This window comes from Cynoglossus semilaevis, chromosome 10, assembly GCF_000523025.1.
Source record: "Cynoglossus semilaevis isolate Cse_v1.0 chromosome 10, Cse_v1.0, whole genome shotgun sequence".
Lineage (NCBI taxonomy): Eukaryota > Metazoa > Chordata > Actinopteri > Pleuronectiformes > Cynoglossidae > Cynoglossus > Cynoglossus semilaevis.
Window position 1 is genome coordinate 4,143,255 of NC_024316.1, and position 7,751 is coordinate 4,151,005.

At 39.6% G+C, this 7,751-nt stretch overlaps 1 protein-coding gene across 1 annotated transcript in view; it reads right to left on the minus strand.

Moving 5' to 3' along the window:
• The window catches only part of prex1 (phosphatidylinositol-3,4,5-trisphosphate-dependent Rac exchange factor 1), a 73,542-nt gene that overhangs the window by 58,659 nt on the left and 7,132 nt on the right, over positions 1-7,751 (minus strand). The window lies entirely within an intron of this gene.

Genomic DNA, 7,751 nt, shown 5'->3' on the forward strand with positions numbered 1-7,751 from the left:
TTCAAAATAAATAATGCGAGCAATTAAGATGCCAAGAAAGATATAACAGTAACATGATCTAAGATTTGTGCTACCTAAAAGAGCTAATAAGACTTTTCCATAGTCACATCTCAGGTTATCATGACTGCCTCAGTCTTTATATTTTTGCCTGCTACCCTAAGGGGTTAACATTAATTAACCACTTCTAACTAACACTACTACTTACCTCGTATTCTAGCCTTGTCTTTCTGACTACGCCCATACAGCTCTTTTCCTATCCTGTTCTGCCCAGTGGTTCCTCATCCGACTTTTCCACTTCCCCTCATTAACAAATGTCGAAACTGTCTCAATCGTATTTGTCTATCTCTTTTTATTCACTTTGTTGAGTTGCTGCCATGGGTTTTTACAAACCTTGGCAACCCCTACTACTATACTATATGTATTTTTAATACACACCTTAATCAGAAAGTTTGATTAAAATATCATTTGAATGGAGACAGTAAGGTCTCAGTTGAACAATGAAAGTGCTGCTGTTTCCGCTGTAGTTGGTTTAACTTGTTGTTATGGGAAAATAAGTCCACCACAAAGACAAGCACAGTCCAAACAAACACTGTAACTCTACCCCACTGGACACAGTAAGTCGTGGAGCTCATTACTTCTTAATCAACATGCTGCGAGGCAGCAGGATGAGGACGATGCTCCTTGTTTACTTCCATGTGTCCATGACCTTACTGCCTCGCTTATGACATCAGCTCCAAGCCATCACCAGGCCAAAAGTGTGTAATCATGTTAAGTGGAGCATTGGGTTGTGACGGATATTTAGATGGATGATGATAAATAACTGTCGAAGGGTTTGTCACGACATGCAGCATGGTGTGTGGCTCTGATGAAGCCACAGAGATGAACACAATGAGATGAACGCAAATCTGAAAAATGATTTTGAAAAATGTCTGACAAAAGGAAATTAAAGCTCTGAGGATGCAGCCAGTACTGACACTCAAACACAGTACGGCCGGTGCACAGGTTACTCCTTCCTTGCTTCCTTGTTATCGTTCTGGACCTAAAAATTGCAGTGGCATCAATCAATCAATGGGTGAACAGAAGTTGGTCGAGAGAGACACAAATTCAATTTCTATACCACTTCAATTATAATAGTATGCCTAAGTGACCAGTGGGGCCCAGAGTTTCCAGTGTTAGATTTAAGACCTGCTCTAAACACACTCTGCAGGACGCTACAATGACTAAACTGTCGATCTGCTTCACAAAGCCAAAGTCGTTATTTATCCAGTGCCTTTTTTTAAATGATTACTCTTGATGTCTTGTTTCTATAAACTCTACATGTCACAGTAATATCTGCAGCAGCGACATATTCTCAATGGTGACAACAATGGGAAGGTACAAGCAGAAAGCTGCTAGTTATGTCACATATTCAGTTGGGTTTCCATGCGTCCTTATGAAGCAGTTTGTCAACTATGTATAGACTGAAGCTTAAATGTTAACAGCTTGTTTTAAACAAAGGACAAATAGAGGTAAGACACCGCTGTATGTGCCGTCAAAAAAAGTCTTCTGGGTGAGACACTTTACAGGTCGACAGCTCTATTCTAAACTTGGTCCCAGACCAGCGTGCTTTCTTGTAAACAAGTGCGTGTTCTTGTATTTGATTTCTGGTAACATGTTTTTGAAATCCACACCCTCATTTAAAGCGTGTAGAAAAGGGAGTTTTTGCACCTTAGGCTTGAATAAGTTTAGCAAACACATTGACGTGTGAGAACTGGAGCTGTTCAAGCCTGAAGCCACGGCAAGAGGACCATTTAAGGAACAATCACTGTGGGCTATCTCACCTCAGCCTGAAACATTATTTCTACTGCACAGAAGCTTATATACCTCATACAGACATAACACAGCATAAATTAAAATATTGAAAATTACAGTAGGTATGTGTAATGTTTACTGGTAGTAACGGTTACTCATGTTCATAAGGAAGATTTTTTGATACTAAGGCATGATAAAAATTAATTATCAGCTTGTGTCAATTTAGTGTTTGTTTTTGTTCATTCATTTATTCAGTTTTCTTCTACTGAATCAACAAACAGTCCTCAAGGCAACATTTTTTTTGTAAAATGTAACAAAATGTTTACAAAAAGTTGTAACAAAGTTTAGAAATTTGATGTTTAGAAATGTCCCAAGTGAAACAATTTCAACAATAGCAATAGCAATAAGCATCACCACTGGTGACGTGATCAGCATTTGTTAATTTGGGGTTGCCCATTGAAAAGAGTCACTCTGTCTTCTATTGCAAATAGGTGTACAAACCTCTAGGCAAGTTTTTTTTTTTTTTTTTTAAAAAGCCAAAACTGCGACACCAGTGTAGCAGCACTTCTCTGATCCAGTGTTGAAAATGTGTGGTGTAATAGTGGCATGTGAAACCACAGCAATCACACAACAAAAGCCAACATTTCCATAGACATTTAAATCATTGACAAGAATCTTGTTTCCCTTTGAGTAGATAGGCAGTTGTTCGTAATGGCACAGAGGAGAAAATAAACAGTCGGAACAGTGAAACACTGCAGGACGGGAAGTGTGGCTTTTTTGAACAGGAACAATGCGACATGTTTGACTTGCCGCTAACTTGGCCGTGTGCTAAGACGAGTCTCTTGGTGTGGTCCAAGTGAAACAAACAAATAAAATAAGTTGAGAAACTTTGAAGTCATTGCGTTCTAATTGAAGTCTGAGGCCAGGTCTAGCAGCCAAATTATAATGAGTGTCTATGTCTTAAGGTAACAGGGCTTTTTAAATGTTAAACGACTCATTGCCTACTTTATTTTTAAGTAGGAACAAACACATTATCAATATTATTATTAATAATAATAATACTCAGTTAATAATAAGTGTAATCCAACATCCACCATCACCTTAACCAGCAGACAGCATGATCCCCGTTAATCACCTTTAACCTTGCCTTCTGTCACATGAGACATCCGGCATCATCACATGTGAGAGACGGCCAAGGGTCAGATGTGGGGTGGGGTGTATCAGAGCAAAAAAGGGCCAGACAGTTAGGTGTGAAGCTACAGATGGACCATATGTTGGTGTGGGCTCACAGTTTGCACCAGTGAGCAGAGAGTAAGAGTCCTGCTGCCACCATGTCTGCCTCTGACCACAGCTTTATACCTGTGACTGAGACATCCGCAGTCCAAAACCAAACATCTTTACCACTTTCTGTGAAAGTCTGTTTCATTTTAAGCCACAACGGCAAAAGGTTTTTTTTCCAAACAAGTTTAAAGTTTTTCTGCTATTTCTTAACCATCTCAAACTCCTAGCAATAGAAATATTCAATTTTAACAGGAGAAACCACATTTGTTTAATGCAAACAATAATGAAAAACCAGTGAGGAAAAAAGAGAGAACTAAGAATGTCATAATTACTGTGTTGCAATGTAGGAGCATGAGGGATGTACAATTAGGGTCTGAGTTGCCGTCAGACAACCAGCAGAGGATGTTGCCTCAAAGGGTCAATAGTTGAGCAGCAGATGATTTTAATTTGTCTGTTTAACTTCAGTAAAGGTTATGCTCATTAAACAGGGATTACTATGGAAAATGAATGTCTCTGAGAAACTGATCACACTGCAGGTTCCCCTGTTAGAGGGGGTCTATGGTATATTATAATATATAATTATAAATATTATATATATAATATTCTGCTGTAGTGCATTGCACGCATAGAAAAACTGGTATTTGTTTTAGCTGTGATCACAGACCATCTGAAAAGGGAATTCTACAGTATATAATATAGAGTAATGATGTTGAAAGGGTGGGTTGTGACCCTAATGTGTCAAGTTAGACATGACTGACTTGCATTCACTGTAGACGTGCCAAGATCTACATCTGAAGAAATGAACAGAAGTTTAGCATATTCACTCCTTTAGATGTTGACGTCTACATTTCTACAACGAAAACATTGTGGTAGGATTATGTAAATTAACTGTAAGCTCTTCAAGAAAGAATCGCCAAACGTCACCAGCAACCGTCTTGGGGACTTATTAGATATGCTCGTGATAAAACGAAAAATACACCAAAAAGTGTTTATAGTTTCCAAAGAAAATTTGACTTGTTTACCACCTCTGTTAATTTCATTTTAAATTTGCAGCCAATCCTTAAACAGGATGAATGAGAAGACTTCACCTGCAGACTCTGTTAGAGTAATTGGGACACATCAGCATTCAGCAACAACTCTGGGCCATCGTCTTCAACTCAGATATTCTCACAACAGACCACATATATCAACAAGCTCCAAGACTTGTCAGGGGTTTTCTAGCAGGCCCGTGAGCCCCCTTTCAATTCGCTCTGGTTCCCACACTGACTGAAGCAGTGGAACACACACATCAGAACTTTCTATGTCAGTACTCAGGTTAGAACCTTCACACCCTCTCTGTCCCTCTCTCTCCTCCCATCCAAAAGATATCAACAACAACAACATGTTGAAAACAATGTGTCTATTAAAGATCTTTCTCTCACTCTCCTTGAAAAAGAGAATTTAGGCACAAAGGATAACGGAGCAGCTTTGGAGAAAGGAATGGGTCGGTTTTGGGGTCGACATGCCATGAAATTGAATAAAGAAATGAAGAAATCCCCTCTTTGTGGTCTGAGAGCTGGAGGGCCAGAGAATGGCCCTTGGTGTTGTCTCAATGCCGGACCCCAGTAAACTTTAGCTTACTCTTTTCTTTCTGAAGCTGTAATTCACATCTCTCCCAAACCCTCCTAAACTCCCCCCCACCCTCCCACCTCCGCTCCACATTTCACCCTCCAGCCAGTCCCTCATTGTCTTTCAGGAGAAACCCTTCTTTGGCAGAGCCAATCACCGAAATACAAAGTCCTCTTTCAGTCCTGTCCAGTTTTTCATCCCCTTTCGCTCACTTCCGCTTTGAGCAACTTTAAACTTCAAGGCTTTTTCCGAGCAACTCACATGAGCGGAAGCTTAGCACTACAGGGGGACAGTGGTGTGTCTCAACCACAGAAGACGAGGACTTCCTGTTTAAGATACTACTCATCAAGTTCACCTCACGTTGTTGTACCAATGCCCACATTAAATAAAATTATTTTACATTAACTAAGTATTAATTAATGTGAATAAATTAAATGTTTCACTCAATCTCTAGGTTGGGTTTAAATGTTTAAGATGACGATGGGTAAAATTCACTTTGTGGCTTCTCCACTATAGCTGCATGAAACTAACATGTTATAAATAGCATTTTGCTATCTCGTTTTTTGGTTTTGTTTTGTTTTTTCAGGTTTTATGTCCCTTCTGTCATGAATTTAGCCTGTCACAATCACTGGAACAGAATACAGAGAATCCTCTAAACTCATTCTCACATACCCCTGTTGTGATAATGGAACAGGAAACTTGTGAACCACATACTTTGTCTTTATATAAATCTGTTCAAGCGCTCATAATTTTCTCAATCTGACACGTATTTATAATCAGGCCTAAAGGGCAAAGATAACACAGGAAATGTTTTAAGGTCATCTATAATCAACTCATCTCTTTCCTATAGCTGTCATTCAATGCTACTTTGTTTTGTACAGGTGCTGTTTTTCCGTTTAGTGACGGACATGTGGTGATGTAGAGATAACATCATGGGGCAGATTGCACAAGCCATCTGGACACTTGGACAAGTGTGTGCGTTCTTCTGTGTCTGTGTGTGTATGTATTAGGTGCCAAAAGATCATGGACTGAATCAAAGTGTTGTGTATGTGGTGCTTACACCAGAACAAAGATCAGATCTATAATACCACAACCTTGGTAACTCTGCACATATGCAAAACACTGTGGTTACATTTATAAAATGTGTTAAAATATTTAGTTAACATATTTTCACTTAGTAAAGTTAGATCTTACTTCATCATGTTGGCCCTAGATCAGATACAGGTCTAGGTCTAATATGCAGTAACTTCACATACACAGGAACCAGCAGTAATCATATATTTAGCACTAACTTTATTAAAGTCCACTAGCAGCCTGATGAAGTCATGAAACGCCGCACAACCCCAGAATGCACTGCTTGCTAAATTGCTTAATGCTAGAATACAATTATCTTTCTAGGCCTGTTTCCTTGAACCAAACAATGTGGGTCAAATATTATTGTTAAATAGTGTTTTAACAGAAGAACAATGAAATAATGTAATTTTAAAAATTGTAAGAACAAAAACTTGAAAGGCCTGTTTTTAATTTGCTCATCAATCATGTGGTACAGGAACTGGGCTCCTAACCATCATTTATTAAGAGCTGTCGTCAACTGTTACTGTAGGAAGATTGCCCTGAATCCATCCTTTGTCTGCAGCAGAGACAGTGAGATGGAAGAGACGTTCTCCCTTCCAACTACTGTTAAATCCCCATCAGTCAATCAGCCCGTCACACAGCATGACCTCGGATGGATTTTCATTCAGCTTCATCACAACACATGGCTTGGACACAACACAGAATCGACAGCCTTTCAGCGGAAGTGGAAGTTGACATGAGAGAGTAGACATTGAGTCTGCACACCCAATTGGTGGAACTGAAATGTGAATGGAGAAAAAATGGAATCCAACATGGACAACTGAACCGAAATTAGTGTCCATGCTTCAATTATTGTTGGTTTGAAGAGCATTTGTTGAACTCTGCAGCATGGTACAATAAAGAACCTGTCATAAATAATAATAATCTTATAACAAGCAAAAGAAAATCTAAAAAGGTTCTAAAATGTTTTAGAATGTTTAATTTCTGATTAGACCCAGGTAAATGTTTTTAGAATGTGAGGAAAAGCTAGAGTTCTGTGAAAAAAACGTATGCATGCCGAAAATAAATGATACAACTTTCTACGAATCCATCATTAGCTGTACATTGGTTATTTAGTTCATGCAGCTCTGATACAATCTGTCAAGATCTGCCTATCTGACAAAACACTCTATGACCTCATTCAACATCTCCACAGTGCTGCTGAACTGAAGAAGCTTTTTTTAATGGTGTTTATTTGCTGGTGTTGGTTGTTGGGTTTTTTTTAGGGGTGTCTATCACAAACATGGCCTCCAACACCAGAGAGAAACCACACATCTGGTTGTATTTGACAAAGCAAACAAACTCCGTGTAAGTCTGCAGCCACGGTGTGTAAACTAAACAGGAAGCTCCAAACCATGCAAATCCATCCATTCCATTCATTCACATCTCAGGAGTGTCCTAAATCCAGGTTCTGAAGCTACACGGCAGCCACAATCCAACCTGAGAAAGTACTTGTCCCAACTTTGTCCAGGTCATGCTCTCCGGGGGGACGTAAGGCGTCTCATGTTGCCACAGCTTTTACTATTCAGGCCAGGTCACAAATTGTATCAAGTATCAGCCAGCAGAGGCACTTTTCACACACACAGTGAAGGTGTTGTTGCTGCAGTCACCGTTAATACAACAAACGCGTCTGTCTGAAAAGCCCCCGGAGCCATGTTTTGTGCAATCACATGTTCTGATATCTGACACGGGAATCCGTGAACTGACGTCGCGACCGAAAGATGACTGAATTATGACTCACACGATCTTCAGATTCTGCATGTTGCACCTCCGGACAGATTTACACAATCATCAATCAATTCATGACTAAAAACATCCACAGTAAATGTTACACTTCTGCTTATTCATTGCTGTCCATAAACATGTCTTTCAGTGGGAGGGGATGGAGCAGGGCTGACATCATGCCTCTGGGTGGTACAGTGGTTTAGACTTGTTAACTGAGAATTCTTATACAGGCT